The sequence below is a fragment of the Oncorhynchus mykiss genome, chromosome 8, assembly GCF_013265735.2.
Source record: "Oncorhynchus mykiss isolate Arlee chromosome 8, USDA_OmykA_1.1, whole genome shotgun sequence".
In the NCBI taxonomy this organism is placed as follows: Eukaryota; Metazoa; Chordata; class Actinopteri; order Salmoniformes; family Salmonidae; genus Oncorhynchus; species Oncorhynchus mykiss.
The window spans coordinates 47,250,782-47,268,119 of NC_048572.1; the positions used below are offsets into that span (position 1 = coordinate 47,250,782).

General features: G+C 40.5%; 1 protein-coding gene across 7 annotated transcripts in view; it reads right to left on the minus strand.

Annotated features, from left to right (window-relative positions):
• LOC110529976 (FAST kinase domain-containing protein 3, mitochondrial) overlaps nucleotides 1-10,071 on the minus strand; it is a 30,766-nt gene extending 20,695 nt beyond the window's left edge. The window contains exons 1-2 of one of the 7 annotated variants that reach the window (XM_021612690.2): nucleotides 9,981-10,071; nucleotides 9,342-9,386 (exon numbers count right to left, since the gene is read on the minus strand). The gene's annotated coding sequence lies outside the window, so the exon portion shown is untranslated. Of the gene's footprint in view, nucleotides 1-9,341 lie in introns of all 7 variants that reach the window. The other 6 variants (XM_021612687.2, XM_021612685.2, XM_021612688.2 and 3 more) reach the window with 6 other exon arrangements.
• Between the last annotated feature and the right edge of the window lie 7,267 nt (nucleotides 10,072-17,338).

The following is a 17,338-nucleotide window of genomic DNA, read 5'->3' on the forward strand; positions in this document are numbered from 1 at the left end:
AAATGTTTTATTTGCTCAAATTTGGTGCTAAATAAAGATTTTTTCCATTTAAAAAAAAAAGCTGTGTATTGAGTTATAGACATGTAGGGCCTGAATCACAAAAAAAATTCTGTATCAGAATGTTTTTAATGGCATTCACCATAAACAAGTTAAGCAACACAAAAGTACTGTAACTTACTAATGCTCCCAGTAGGCCTACAAATGCTCCATAATAAATTCTCAAGAAAAAAAATAACTGGCTCTATGGATACAAAGACCATAAACTTGTCCAATGAATTCAACAGAACATAAACCTGTGACCATACACTTCAGTCATCCTATTTATTTTCATTGAGCCAGTTGCAAAGACAAACAAGCCTGTTGACATTTTCAGATGATAAAACTGCTCTCGTCTTTGGCAGGATACGCCCAGAAAGTGAAAACAACCTCTCACAAGGTACTGACATAGCAGGAGATGCCAGGTACCTTCGTGGAGATGCCAGGTAACTCAGAAGCAGCTTTCTTCTTTAGCGGCTCTGACTGTTGCTTTATCAAGTTGCTGTGCAAGGCCTCTGCTTAAAACCTTCGGTCGAGTGCTGTGGCGATCTCCAGCCATGTGAGGTTGGTGTTTCTCCAGGTCTGTTGTGAATGTCAGCTTGAATCTTACCATGTAGGCAGTGTCATTTCCATCACTTGAAGGAGAGACAGACTGACTCTCTCTCTCTCTCTCTCTCGTTGCAAGTTAAAATCCCCGAGCTGACATGGTACAAATCTGTTGTTCTGCCCCTGAACAGGCAGTTAACCCACTGATCCTAGGCCGTCATTGAAAATAAGAATTTGTTCTTAACTGACTTGCCTAGTTAAATAAAGGTCAAATAAATTCAAATTTAAACATACACACACTTTTCTCTCCCTCGCACACACACACATCTTATTATAACACTAATAGTGAGATAAAGAATATTACCTGCAGGGCTTCAGTAGTGCTTCTGCAGTTTAGCTGTGGTTGGCATGGTGATATTCGTTTTCTGTTGGCCCAGAGCATCTCTCAGTGGTTGTTGGTTTCTGTGGACATGCTTTACAATTTCTAGAGTGGAATTCCATCTTGTTGTAACATCTTGTGTGAGTGACTCCTTTAGCACATTTGCAACTTGCTGTTGTCCTAGATCTGCAGCGTTTGGTGCGCTGTGTTTGAAATGCCCAACAATTTTTCGGCATTTGGCTAGGGTATTGTCGAACCCGCTGTTCTGTAGGAACACCGATGGACCTTTGGAGACTTAACAACTGTCCTGCACTGCGCACAAAAGCCAGATGTCTCGCAGCTGCAATCATGTTCCATGCAAACTGTAGTTACATCGTTTTCAATGTTCCACTGCTTTGCTATATCCATGAAATGCCGGGCGCACATTTCGGCATGGTGCCTCGGTCTTCATTACCGCCAGAGCGTGTGAATGCAGTTTCCAGATTTCATTGATGTGGTTCGCAGTAACCCCAAAGTAGTTGTGATTACTGTGGTCTCTGTGAGAGCAACAGCCCGTTTATGTTCCAACACCCCTGCTTTCAAAGCCCTCTAGCTTTCATACAGCTCGTGTATTCTTGTAACGATGGAAGCTCTCGAGGGGAAGTCATAAATTGAGTCATTCGATGCTATCCGAATGCTATCCGAATGGCACCTCCACTGTGGGGCTCTATTATGCCCAGGTAAAAAAAAATTTTATCAAATAATCAGAGCAAACTACTGTGGGATTCTGTGTTTTACATTATAGCCATTACCATATATATATATATATATATATATATATATATATATGATTAAATATTATCTGATGTTGGCTGTGTGAAGTATCTGCATTTGTGCACTTGAGCATCATCATGAGATGAAACAACTGCTTGCTACATCTACTTGCCTGTTTGTGTGTGTGACAAGAACTGAGTAACATGGTGTGACCTGCATGTTGCAAAACGTTTTCCTTGTGTTTGTATGTAACAATAGAGGACATGGTGTGACTTGCTGTATCTTACAAAGTTGTATTTAATCAGGTATAGGGAGGGGTGGTCATCACGAGGTTTAACTGAGATGGAAAAATACCGAACAACACAATAGCAGGAACTGAGCAACTGTTATAACTAGGGGGTGATACCAGAACAGTAGGAATCTATACATCGACGGAGGGAGGACTCCAAGAAGCGCCAAGAGGCGGGGACCAGCCTGAGCGCCTGCGATAGGCTGAGCAAGTCTAAACCACGCTCAGCCTCTACTGTGATAGACATTGTTCCAACCCGTCTGTTGGCCTATCACAGTATAAGAACAACTGTTTACGTACATCCTGTCAGTTCCCTGTTCTGCCCTGCGTGGTATTCCAGTGAGCCCGTATATACGAAAGTTGCATTTGCCATTTATTGCTTAGCTAATAAAAAAATACATAGTATACAATCGGTGACTCATTGTCATATTTATCCTGATACCAGATTCGAATTTACGCAACTCTAACACTACTAACTTTCTGAGGTCCTTGGTCGGAGTGTTATCTACATTCAGGGTAACTAGCCATAGTTTCAATCGGTCCGGATCATTCAATGGAAGTTTGTTAAAGATTATAGCCAACCACTTCCTTGGTTTTTAATTGCACGTTTTTAGAGCACACCCACAAACTATTCTTGATATTGGACAGGTGATGGTAGTCCATCGATGTAAAACAAGTCTTATCACACTTAGCTACGTAAGCTAGCTAGTAACAGTAGCTTGAAAATACTCCCAGCAGTGTTAACGATCTTCACAGTCACTGCTGTGAGGTAAAAAAATATTGCTTTGGACGAGCAATGAGTCTGTTGATGTACTCTTCTTCTGTAGGGTTCATCGTTGATGTCTTCTCACACTTTGCTTACTTGATATCTAGCAAACACGTTTGAAACTGTGAAGCTGTGTTGACACTCATGCACAGCCTATCCTTGAGCCAGCCCACCATCACAGCGGATGAGATAAATAGTTCAGAATTGTTTTTTTCTTCTTCTTCAAACAAACAAATTTAAATAAAAAATATAATAATTTCAGATAGACTTGTAAAGAATACTTAAGAGTACAAAGTGCTAACCACCCAGCTTTGGAGGAGTTAGGTCTATTAACCTGCTTTTTGGAGGAGCTGGCTAGTAGATACCCATAGACTTCCAGCATTGTGCTAAGCTAACGTTATGCTACCTTCAACTTCCTTCAAACTGCATGCAGAGACAAAAATGTTATGAGTTCGTCTGACTCTGGGTAAGAAGGATATTACCCAAAATATTTTTTTTTACTTTAACTTTAGATTTGAAATAGCTATTGATAACAAATGTGTATTTTGTGGTTGAGACCCATAGCTCTGAGATACGAATAATAAAATCATACACGTAACGTTAGCTAGCGAGCCAGCCAGCTAACGTTAGCTAGCTAACAGTACAGTAACTTGAAATTAAACCACTTTCTTACCCATATACATCATAGATGGACGCATCTCCTGTCTCGGATGCCATGGTTACCATTAGTTTGAAGATATAAAATCGGGAGACAGGTCTTTTCTCCATCTACTTAGCTATCATACTCGAATTCCACTAAACTCAGTCCTCCAGAAAGTGGAGAGCAACACTTATGCAGTTTTACTACGGAATACATTTTTTAAAGCTACGTTCGACAGGATTACCAACCCATACTGACCAGCTCAAATAGACAGAAGCGTGCTATATGGCAGACCACTCCAATCTCTCTGCATGTCCAGCCCACTCATTCTCAGATAATCATGGCTAGCGGAAAGGTTGCTGTCTTTTTCTGTGGCTTAACCAACTAGGCTCGTAATTTAACAATTTTATTAATGTTTACAGATGGCATACAAGTTAGTTATTAAGACACAAATGTTTACATGTTCGAGAAGTGAAGTAGTGACCCGAGAAATACAGTGGGGCAAAAAAGTATTGAGTCAGCCACCAATTGTGCAAGTTCTCCCACTTAAAAAAGATGAGAGGCCTGTAATTTTCATCATAGGTACACTTCAACTATAACAGACAAAATGAGAGAGAAAATATCCAGAAAATCACATTGTAGGATTTTTTATGAATTGATTTGCAAATGATGGTGGAAAATAAGTATTTGGTCACCTACAAACAAGCAAGATTTCTGGCTCTCACAGACCTGTAACAACTTCTTTAAGAGGCTCCTCTATCCTCCACTCGTTACTTGTATTAATGGCACCTGTTTGAACTTGTTATCAGTATAAAAGACACCTGTCCACAACCTCAAACACACTCCAAACTCCACTATGGCCAATACCAAAGAGCTGTCAAAGGACACCAGAAACAAAATTGTAGACCTGCACCAGGCTGGGAAGACTGAATCTGCAATAGGTAAGCAGCTTGGTTTGAAGAAATCAACTGTGGGAGCAGTTTTAGGAAATGGAAGACATACAAGACCACTGATAATCTCCCTCGATCTGGGGCTCCACGCAAGATCTCACCCCGTGGGGTCAAAATGATCACAAGAACGGTGAGCAAAAATCCCAGAACCACACGGGGGGACCTAGTGAGTGACTTGCAGAGAGCTGGGACCAAAGTAACAAAGCCTACCATCAGTAACACACTACGCCGCCAGGGACTCAAATCCTGCAGTGCCAGACGTGTCCCCCTGCTTAAGCCAGTACATGTCCAGGTCCGTCTGAAGTTTGCTAGAGAGCATTTGGATGATCCAGAAGAAGATTGGGAGAATGTCATATGGTCAGATGAAACCAAAATATAACTTTTTGGTAAAAACTCAACTCGTCGTGTTTGGAGGACAAAGAATGCTGAGTTGCATCCAAAGAACACCATACCTACTGTGAAGCATGGGGGTGGAAACATCATGCTTTGGGGCTGTTTTTCTGCAAAGGGACCAGGACGACTGATCCGTGTAAAGGAAAGAATGAATGGGGCCATGTATCATGAGATTTTGAGTGAAAACAAGGGCATTGAAGATGAAACGTGGCTGGGTCTTTTAGCATGACAATGATGACAATGACAATGATGACAATGATTTCAGTAACATACCACCCGGGCAATGAAGGAGTGGCTTTAAGAAGCATTTCAGGGTCCTGGAGTGGCCTAGCCAGTCTCCAGGTCTCAACCCCATAGAAAATCTTTGGAGGGAGTTGAAAGTCCGTGTTGCCCAGCAACAGCCCCAAAACACCACTGCTCTAGAGGAGATCTGCATGGAGGAATGGGCCAAAATACCAGCAACAGTGTGTGAAAACCTTGTGAAGACTTACAGAAAACGTTTGACCTCTGTCATTGCCAACAAAGGGTATATAACAAAGTATTGAGATAACTTTTGTTATTGACCAAATACTTATTTTTCCACCATAATTTGCAAATAAATTCATTAAAAACCCTACAATGTGATTTTCTGGATTTTTTTATTCTCATTTTGTCTGTCATAGTTGAAGTGTACCTATGATGAAAATTACAGGCCTCTCATCTTTTTAAGTGGGAGAACTTGCACAATTGGTGGCTGACTAAATACTTTTTTGCCCCACTGTATGCCTACTTTCCTGAAACGAGTCACGTATGAACTGTAACTAGGTCAAATCTTTGAAATTGTTGCGTTTATATTTTTGTTCAGAATAATAACAAGTGAAATGAAGAACGCAATGTCCTTCATCACCTAACATATTGCACAAGTTGACTGCAGGTATTTATTTGCTTAATAAAACGGTAGCAAAAAATATTCAAATGTATTAAAAAAACTTCAGAGGTCGAAGGTTCAGGTTTTCATAACAATCTGAAATCGGTAATTTTGGACGATGATTTTGCCGTTTAAAAAAAAAATATATATATTTATTTAATCTTTATTTAACTAGGCAAGACAGTTAAGAACACATTCTTAATTTCAATGACGGCCTAGGAAAGGTGGGTTAACTGCCTTGTTCAGGGGCAGAACAACAGATTTTTACCTTGTCAGCTCAGGGATTCAATCTTGCAACCTTAAGGTTAACTAGTCCAACGCTCTAACCACCTGCCTCACGAGGAGCCCGCCTGTTACGCGAATGCAGTAAGAAGCTAAGGTAAGTTGCTAGCTAGCATTAAACTTAATCATAATCACTAGTTATAACTACACATGGTTGATGATATTACTAGTTTATCTAGCGTGTCCTGCGGTGCATATAATCAATGCAGTGCGCATTCGCGAAAAAGGACTGTCGTTGCTTTATTGTGTACCTAACCATAAACACCAATGCCTTTCTTAAAATCAATACACAGAAGTACATATTTTTAAACCTGCATATTTAGCTAAAAGAAATCCAGGTTAGCAGGCAATATTAGAAAATAAAAATAAAAGAGCCGCACACTCTAGGAGCTCAGATGCAAAAATTTAATTACCAACGTTTCGACAGCCAAGCTGCCTTCATCAGGGTATAATCACAAACACTGCGGGATGACTCGTTTATGTAGTGTCAAAAGACACAGGTGTCTGTAATCATGGCCAAGAGTGGCCTAATATCATTGGTTAATTATCAAATATTAACATGTCATACAAACAACAGCATACAAACAACATTTGACTACACAAGCTTACAAACAATTACAATGGCAAAGTCACAATAATCACAAGAATAGCTTCAGATCAAAGTCTACGTTGAGACCGAAGGGCGCAAGGGTCTTTAAGTTAAAGATCCAGGCAGCCTCTCGTTTTATTTTATTTTCAAGTTGTCTACTCCGCTTGCCAGCACCTCACCTAAATAGGTGTGCGTTTATTTTTCTTCTAGCAGGCAATATTAACCAGGTGAAATTGTGTCACTTCTCTTGCATTCATTGCACGCAGAGTCAGGGTATATGCCACAGTTTGGGCCGCCTGGCTCATTGCTAACTAATTTGCCAGAGTTTTACGTAATTATAACAGAACACTGAAGGATGTGCAATGTAACAGGAATATTTAGACTGATGGATGCCACCCGTTAGATACAATACGGAACAGTTCCGTATTTCACTGAAATAATAAACGTCTTGTTTTCGAGATGATAGTTTCCGGATTTTACCATATTAATAACCTAAGGCTCGCATTTCTGTGTGTTATTATGTTATAATTAAGTCTATGATTTGATAGAGCAGACTGACTGAGTGATGGTAGGCACCAGCAGGCTCATAAGCATTCATTCAAACAGCACTTTCGTGCGTTTTGCCAGCAGCTCTGCTGTTTATGACTTCAAGCCTATCAACTCCCGAGATTTGGCTGGTGCAACGATGTGATGTGAAATGGCTAGCTAGTTAGCGGGGTGTGCGCTAATAGCGGTTCAAACGTCACTAGCTCTAGTAGTTGTTCCCCTTGCTCTGCATGGGTAACGCTGCTTCGAGGGTGGCTGTTGTCGTTTTGTTTCTGGTTCGAGCCCAGGTAGGAGCGAGGAGAGGTACGGAAGCTATACTGTTACACTGGCAATACTAAAGTGCCTATAAGAACATCCAATAGTCAAAGGTATATGAAATACAAATGGTATAGAGAGAAATAGTCCTATAATTCCTATAATAACTACAACCTAAAATGTCTTACCTGGGAATATTGAAGACTCATGTTAAAAGGAACCACCAACTTTCAAATGTTCTCATGTTCTGAGCAAGGAACTTAAACGTTAGCGTTCTTACATGGCACATATTGCACTTTTACTTTCTCCTCCAAACACTTTGTTTTTGCATTATTTAAACCAAATTGAACATGTTTCATTATTTGAGGCTAAATTGATTTTATTGATGTATTAAGTTAAAATAAGTATTCATTCAGTATTGTTGTAATTGTCATTATTACAAATACATTTTTAAAAATCGGCCGATTAATCGGTATCGGCTTTTTCTAAATACCCCGGTTACCGCCCAAGCCTAATTCCAAACTTGTTTAGCATTAACTAGTACAATTGTGGCATGTTTTCACTATTTGTCTGTTTGCATCAGTTTCAAATGGGGGACTTTTATTTTGAAGGAGAACTACCGATTCCATTATTGTGGTTCACTACACACACTCACTAGGGCCAGAAACATTTTCAGCTACCTTATTTATTTTATTGAACTAGGCAAGTCAGTTATGAACCAAATCGTATTTACAATGATGGCCTACCAAAAGGCCTCCTGTGGGGATGGGGGCTGGGATTAAAAATACAAATAAATAAATAAAAATATAGGACAAAACATACATCACGACAAGAGAAACAACATTACATAAAGAGAGACCTAAGACGAAAACATAGCATGGCAGCAACACATGACAACACCGCATGTAGCAACACAACATGACAACACAGCATGTAGAAACACAACATGGTAGCAGCACAACATTGCAGCAGCACAAAACAGGGTACAAATATAGTTGGGCAAAGACAACAGCACAAAGGTCAAGAAGGTAAAGACAACAATACATCATGCAAAGCAGCCACAACTGTCAGCAAGAGTGTCCATGATTGAGTCTTTGAATGAAGAGATGGAGATAAAACTGTCCAGTTTGAGTGTTTGTTGCAGCTCGTTCCAGTCGCTAGCTGCAGCGAACTAAAACGACGAGCGATCCGGGGATGTGTGCACTTTGGGGACCTTTAACAGAATGTGACTGGCAGAACGGGTGTTGTATGTGGAAGATGAGGGCTGCAGTAAATATCTCAGATGGGGGGAGTGAGGCCTTAGAGGGTTTTATAAATAAGCAACAACCAGTGGGTCTTGCGACGGGTATACAGTATAGAGTGCAGTGATGTATAGAGTATAGAGTGCAGTGATGTGTCCGATAAGGAGCATTGGTGGCAAATCTGATGGCCGAATGGTAAAGAACATCTAGCCGCTCAAGAGCACCCTTACCTTTCGATCTATAAATTACATCTCCATAATCTAGCATGGGTAGGATGGTCATCTGAATAAGGGTTAGTTTGGCAGCCGGGGTGAAAGAGGAGCGATTACAATAGAGTAAACCAAGTCTAGATTTAACTTTAGCCTACAGATTTGATATGTGCTGAGAGAAGGACAGTGTACTGTCTAGCCATACTCCCAAGTACTTGTATGAGGTGACTACCTCAAGATCTAAACCCTCAGAGGTAGTAATCACACCTGTGGGGAGAGGGGTATTCTTCTTACCAAAACACATTACCTTTGTTTTGGAGGTGTTCAGAACAAGGTTAAGGTCAGAGAAAACTTGTTGGACACTAAGAAAGCTTTGTTTAAGAGCGTTTAACACAAAATCCGGGGATGCTGTCTGAGGCCATTAGTTAGGTCGGCTACAGCTAGCTACGTTACCATCGTATGGCTTGATGTAAAAAGCACTGGATAAAGAAGGTGTCTAGCTAGAGTTGCTAACTATTGATACAATGTCATGACAATCACTCTTTGATGAACATACTTACATGATGTAAACGCAGGAGAGGGATATCCAGATGGGTGGTGGTGTTCTATCTAGCAGGGAACAATAACAATTCATCTGACAGTGACACTCCCAATCATTTACCACAAAGCTCAGTAGTAGCTAGCTAGTTATTAACGAAGTTTTATCAAAGGGATATTTCGCTTGGTAGCCCAATAAAGGCCTTGCCTTCTAGGGTACTTGATGAGACGCCGACTGTTAGATAACTTAGCTAGTTACGTAAATTAACTAGTTAGCTAACAATCTAATCCGGTGACGAATTAACGTTAGCAGCAGTGTTAGCTGTCAAACGTAAGAGTGACAACCAGCCCGTCAGTGAAAACCTTGACAATCTATACTGACCAATTCACTTAAAAGTTAATAATGGCATAATACTCTAACTTATTGGTCGTGGACGTCCATGCAATGATACCGTCGTTTGCAAACTAACTAAGGTACTATAGTTGCGCTAACTAGCTACACTGCTAGGAATTCCATTTGACTCGCTCTGCCTGCCCAGCAGCAGTGGACATGGGTTGGTGTATATTCACACTAACCGAAGGAGACTTTACCCTGGTAGCTTGGACGAATCTACACTTGGAAACACAATTGATGTCATTTGCCGCAAGAACGACTTGGTTACCCGTCCTCTCAGTCCACGTTACTAACGACGTTAGCATCCTCAGTGTCGCCCATCTTCCCAGCATGCAACTTTTTGGCCTTCTTCTGTTGATGGCTTTGCCAACATTTGGTGCATTTACAGCCACCTACCGGGCTGGAAGAGTATGATGACGGCAGAAAAGACGCCTCAGTCTATTGGTGGGCTCAATTCACTAATAAAGCCTTAGGACAGCACTTAGGATGGCCCAACCAAACAAAAATCGAATTAAAATATCACCTATTGGAGAGTACCCAAAGCACACTTGAATGGTATTTGGTCTGCAGTAGTACTCTGTAACAGATGTATGATCACTGTGACTAACAGAAAACTGAGGAAAATACTGACTTGACTATGTACAGACTCTTTTGGTGGAGTTCCACCCGTCATATACTGCTATACTTGTAAAATTAGTGTAAGCTTGACTGTATATTCAAAAGTAATATTCTTTAGTAAGCGTACTGTCTTGTTTTGCACACTTTGTACAAAATAATAAAATGCAGAACTACAGGATATTTCTTAACGTAGCTCTTTATTAGCTAGCTATAACTGGCATGTTCACGTATCGCCAACCAGGATCAAACTGCCGATCACCTAACTATTTGGGTGGTCTTAACCAATCATAGCACAGTATGATATGGCGGGAAAATACATCCAATTACAATTCAGTATGTTTACACATATGAATATTACACGTACAACATTGTAATAAGCAGTGGTGTAATCCATGTGCATCTTAAGTAGTAGAATGTTTTCACTTTTGCTCTTAATATATGTGGAGAATCAGGAAAGAAGGATAAGTTTAGCATTTTGCCCTATGTGGTTTAAGGCAATATAAGGATTTAAAAGACTCCTTCAAAAGAGAAATCAAGAGCATTTTTGATACCGCTGCATTGTGTTGAAACTCCCAACTGAAGGGATAGGCCCAATAAAGGCAACATTGAAAATACAAAGACAGAAGGCCTTTATAAGAACTGCTTCTGACCGTCAGTGCTGAGCTTCCATTACTTATCAGGAACATCCAAGGCATCCAGTCTTAAGGTGCCCTTTGGCAGTTGAGGCTAAAAGTGTAGTCCCTCCATGATAAGGTGTTGAACATTTCTCTGGCATCTTACATTTCTCATATCGAATCGGATGAAATCAAGCTGAAAAGAATATTAATATTGACAACAAAAAAATCTGTCACGTTCTGACCTTAGTTATTTTGTTATGTCTTTGTTTTAGTATGGTCAGGCCGTGAGTTGGGTGGGTTGTCTATGTTCCTTTTTCTATGTTATGTTTTGCGTTTGGCCTGGTATGGTTCTCAATCAGAGGCAGGTGTCCTTAGTTGTCTCTGATTAAGAATCATACTTAGGTAGCCTTTTCCCACTTGTGTTTCGTGGGTGATTATTTTCTGTTTTGTGTCTGCACCAGACAGAACTGTTTTGGTTTCGTTCATTAACTTTGTTGTTTTATTCTTTAGTGTTCTGAGTTATAATAAATATCATGAACACTTACAACGCTGCGCATTGGTCCTCCGATCCTTCCTACTACTCCTCGTCAGAGGAAGACAACCGTCACAAAATCAGGATTTAAAAAAAAAAGTGTTTAATGAAATCAGAATTCACATTTTTTTAAGGGTTTTAAAAATGTCCTTTCAGAACAACGATGTCAATAAAAATATAAGGTCCGCAAAGCAAAAACTTGACAAAAATTATTTTATAAGAATGCTGTAAATACATAAATAGTTTGCTCTGTGGGAAATTAATATTCCGTACAAATGTGCGTAACCGCGACATTCAAACGAGGCTACAAAGAAAACTAATGGGACTGTAGCGACTGTGTTGACGTCAAAATCGGGGGTGTGAACTAGGTTTCTATTCAAGCGTTGATAGACATGGTAATGGACCTATAGTATTGGAGGAATGTTGAAAAAACGGACCCTCCGTTATATCCGTCATGTCGTAACGTACAGCACGCATAAAGCAACTATTTCTGTTTTACAATCTCTCTCCACCAGGTGTAGCACTTCTCTCATCGTTTAAAAACAAGAAATGGACAGTGACGGTGGTAAAGGGGGGATAACTAGTAATTTTTTCCGTCTTCATTACATGCCATCATCATTCTCAAAGCCGCAGTTTACATCTAAGATCACTTTAGCACTACCCTAAAAACCAGATTCCAATTCGACACAAACCTTCAATTAGGAATGTAATGACACAATATATAAACTCTTTATAGTGTTTTATTTACATTTTAGAGGCGATAAGTTCCCACACGACATCTGTCCTTCTCACTATCACTACAATTAATCTTAATGGTTGTACAGTCGTCTCAAATAGAACTGTGAAGGACCTCGGCGTTACTCTGGACCCTGATCTCTTTTTTGAAGAACATATCAAGACCATTTCAAGGACAGCTTTTTTCCATCTACGTAACATTGCAAAAATCAGAAACTTTCTGTCCAAAAATGATGCAGAAAAATTAATCCATGTTTTTGTCACTTCTAGGTTAGACTACTGCAATACTCTACTTTCCGGCTACCCGGATAAAGCACTAAATAAACTTCAGTTAGTGCTAAATACGGCTGCTAGAATCCTGACTAGAACCAAAAAATTTGATCATATTACTCCAGTGCTAGCCTCCCTACACTGGCTTCCTGTCAAAGCAAGGGCTGATTTCAAGGTTTTACTGCTAACCTACAAAGCACTACATGGGCTTGCTCTTACCTATCTCTCTGATTTGGTCCTGCCGTACATACCTACACGTACGCTACGGTCACAAGACGCAGGCCTCCTAATTGTCCCTAGAATTTCTAAGCAAACAGCTGGAGGCAGGGCTTTCTCCTATAGAGCTCCATTTTTATGGAACGGTCTGCCTACCCATGTCAGAGACGCAAACTCGGTCTCAACCTTTAAGTCTTTACTGAAGACTCATCTCTTCAGTGGGTCATATGATTGAGTGTAGTCTGGCCCAGGAGTGGGAAGGTGAACGTAAAGGCTCTGGAGCAACGAACCGCCCTTGCTGTCTCTGCCTGGCCGGTTCCCCTCTTTCCACTGGGATTCTCTGCCTCTAACCCTATTACAGGGGCTGAGTCACTGGCTTACTGGGGCTCTCTCATACCGTCCCTGGGAGGGTTGCGTCACCTTAGTGGGTTGAGTCACTGATGTGATCTTGCTGTCTGGGTTGGCGCCCCCCCCTTGGGTTGTGTCGTGGCGGAGATCTTTGTGAGCTATACTGGGCCTTGTCTCAGGATGGTAAGTTGGTGGTTGAAGATATCCCTCTAGTGGTGTGGGGGCTGTGCTTTGGCAAAGTGGGTGGGGTTATATCCTTCCTGTTTGGCCCTGTCCGGGAGTGTCCTCGGATGGACCTGAAAATAGCTGTGAAGCGACGCACCCCATCCAACCTGACAGAATTTGAGAGGATCTGCAAGGATTAACAGGAGAAACTCCCCCAAATACAGCTGTGCCAAGCTTGTAGCGTCATAGCCAAGAAAACTCAAGGCTGCAGTCGCTGCCAAAGGTGCTTCAACAAAGTACTGAGTAAATGGTCTGAATAATTATGTAAATGGATATTTCCGGTTTTTAATTTCTAAAAAACAGTTTTTGCTTTGTCATTATGGTGTATATTGATGGGGGGGGGGGGGGGGGGGGGGTGGTTAGTTCTAACATGTGGTTGGTTCTAACCTGTATCATGTGTATGAAGGTCATCTTCTTGGTATAGTTCTTCTCTCGCCAGTCCTTCTCAAACTCAGTGGCAGTCATCTTATTCCAGGCAAATTTAATGTAATCTAGATTTGGTTTCTGGGACACCAAAACTACACAAGATAAAGATATACACAAAACATTAAGAACACCTTCGTAATATTGAATTGCAGCTTTTGCCCTCAGAACAGCATCAACTCGTCAACATGGGCCACAAGGATGCTGGCCCATGTTGACTCCAATGCGGGGCGACAGTGGTTATAAAATCAAATCAAATTTTATTTGTTGCATACACATGGTTAGCAGATGTTAATGCGAGTATAGTGAAATGCTTGTGCTTATAGTTTCGACCATGCAGTAATATCTAACCTAACAATTTCACAACAACTACCTTATACACACACAAGTAGCATACCAGCAGCATACCACCCTGCATACCAGACCAAAGCTCTGGTCTAAAAAAAAATATCCCAATGCCCCAGAACAGTGACACTGTGTAGGGTGCTGTCTTTTGGATGGGACGTTAAACAGGTGTCCTGACTCTCTGAGGTCATTAAAGATCCCATGGCACTTATCGCAAGAGTAGGGGTGTAAACCCCGGTGTCTTGGCTAAATTCCCAATCTGGCCCTCAAACCATCAGTCTCCTAATAATCCCCAGTTTACAATTGGCTCATCCCTCCCCTGTAACTATTCCCCAGGTTGTTGCTGCAAATGAGAATGTGTTCTCAGTCAACTTACCTGGAAAAATAATGGATAAAGAAATTTGTAAAAATAAAGAAATTAATAAGAATATGTACATAAAAATATTTGAATGAGTGATGGCTGAACGGCATAGGCAAGATGCAGTAGATGGTATAGAGTACAGTATATACATATGAGATGAGTAATGTAAGGTATGTAAACATTATATAAAGTAGCATTGTTTAAGGTGGATAGTGATACATTTATTACATCAATTTTTACATTATTAAAGTGGCTAGAGTTGAGTCAGTATGTTGGCAGCAGCCACTCAATGTTAGTGATGGCTGTTTAACAGTCCGATGGCCTTGAGATAGAAGCTGTTTTTCAGTCTCTCGGTCCCTGCTTTGATGCACCTGTACTGACCTCACCTTCTGGATGATAGCGGTGTGAACAGGCAGTTCAGTGGGCATATGATAACTAATGTTTTGTGTGGAAGTATGTGTGTCACTATAAAATGAAGGTCTTTGTACAGTGCACGCCAGAACGTTCCCGTGAATAAACATTGACTATTGTGGACTGGGCCTCTGTCTGTTTTCATTCCAACCAGTATCTTACAAATCCTGGTTGCAGACAGAGTCATTAAATTGGGGTATAAACATTGAGAACCTAATTCTCGTGACAAAAATATACACTTATAGTTGTCTTAAACCTTTCCATTGGAGTCTGCAGTCCCGTAATTGTAATAACGTTAAACCCTTTAAATTGTGGTACTGGTAAACCCTTGCATTACAGTCTACTTTACCCTTATAGTAACTCTAACCATACCCTTATAAAGGTGTAACTGCTGCGCGATGGGCTCCACCACCTGATTGTCCACGGTTACGGCAAGATGCTTCAGGCGCAGCTCTGAGAACATCTCCAGGTCAACCTCACCTGTTAATGTGGGAACATCAGAAAAACACAGACAACCTATGAAGAGCTGGAACCAGACCCTAAAGCAGGGGCACTCAACTCTTACCCTACGAGGTCCAGAGCCTGCTGGTTGTATCTGATCATTAATTGCACACACGTGGTGTCCCAGGTCTAAATCAATCCCTGATTAGAGGGGAACAATGAAAAAATTCAGTGGAACTGGCTTCGAGGTCCAGAGTTGAGTTTGAGGCCCCTAAAGGAAGGCTTTTCTTCTATATTCAAACAGAAAGAGTTAGAACCGCAGGACATAAAGTCATGTTATCTTATAAATAATGTTAGCTACCAAATAAGTAACAGACATCGTGCGAACCAAAAATAGATTGTCATCAGTTATGATTTGCAGAACTTGATGGAAGTAATCTGCCTAGAATAAAACAGGTAAATTACTTTACTTGGTATGCTCTTAGGTAAATCAATGTCGTTAAACAAATATTTGAATTGTTTATCTATAGTACTTTAATCCCTTGTATCTTTCTCACCTGCTCCACTTCCGACTCCCATCACATTAAGATTGGCTTTTCCCTCTCCAATGCTGGGGAAGACAAAGGCAGGATATTGTGCTATTGGGACAGGTAGCTACTATCATAAAACACCCCAGTCTTAGCTACATCCTTGTTACCTGGCTAGTATGTCAGGCAGGATGACGTGGATGAAGTCCTGCATGCACTGATGTTCAGAGGAGCATTCCCGGAACAACTGGAAGGACTTGAGGTATCTTTTATCATCCTCCACCAGACTCCTCATAGCATAGGACATTGCTAAATGGTCTGTCAAAACAATCACAACTTACACTCCTTTCAGATGAGAATAACAGGACACATTCACTGTATTTATATGAATGCAATAAGACATTGTAGCACAACAGTGCCACCAAAGAAACATAACCCCTCCCACTGTACTTCGTTCTTTGTGAAGGCGGATCCTTTTAAGGTTGTATCGTTCTTTAATTCCCATGGTGACAATTTGACAATGTGAGGATGAACCAGCTAATCAAGGGACTTGGGTTTTCCAGTCAATCTACCTCCTCATTCATTTTCGGAACATCTCCTTAATATTCATTATGTTCTTCCTTTACACTCAAATCTGTCAAACAACATTAAACACTATTAAAGTGATGTGTGTGGCGGTAACTACGGTAACAGATAAATCATGATTAAACTGAGATCTATATCTCCCAGCTGTTCAGAATGAGCTGATGCCTGGGACTAAAACAGACTCAACCAGATGAATTAGATCTAACAAGAAGCCGTGTTCAGGGCTGCTCATCTGGCTGGCCGTGATACTACCGCTCTAACTCACTTCAGCCTTAAATAGAAGTGACAATCTTAACTAAATTAATTGGATTAAACAAAATATTTTAACTCCACTTCCCCCATCCCCTGAATAGATTGAAATTAACTGAGAGGCTGTCTGTCAATCTATGCAGAGTGTGTATCCATGATGCATCAATCTGAAAGGGAAACCACTTGTTCATAACATCATCAACAACTCCATTAACAATCAACAACTCAAACTATTTTGTCAAACCAGGTCAACCAATCACCTATAATCTGAGGTAAATGTTCTTGCTTTTCACACACAAACAACAAAAGAGAAAACTAAAGCAAAACCAAATTATGAAATGAATTCAACTGGACAATTCATTAAAATGTTCCTCTCTGCTGTTTAGTAAGGAAAACAACATAATCTCCACAATTATTATCACAGGAGACAACAGAGGCAAAAATAAACAACACAGATCGGTGCCATTTTCAAGATCAAACTTCACTCAGTCTCGGATCAATTCATAAACTGATACAGCAGGTTGCTGAACTGGCATACTGTATACTGCATTTCACATTTCACATTCATTTTGATCTTAAATCATGCTTGGAGTTGCCAAGTTGGGATGAGTTGTATGAACAACCGACTAAATAAAAATAAATAGCAACATTAAATAAAAATATAATTTGCATTATAAATGAATACTTATGACTGTAAATAAAGTAGGAAATACAGAGACAAAC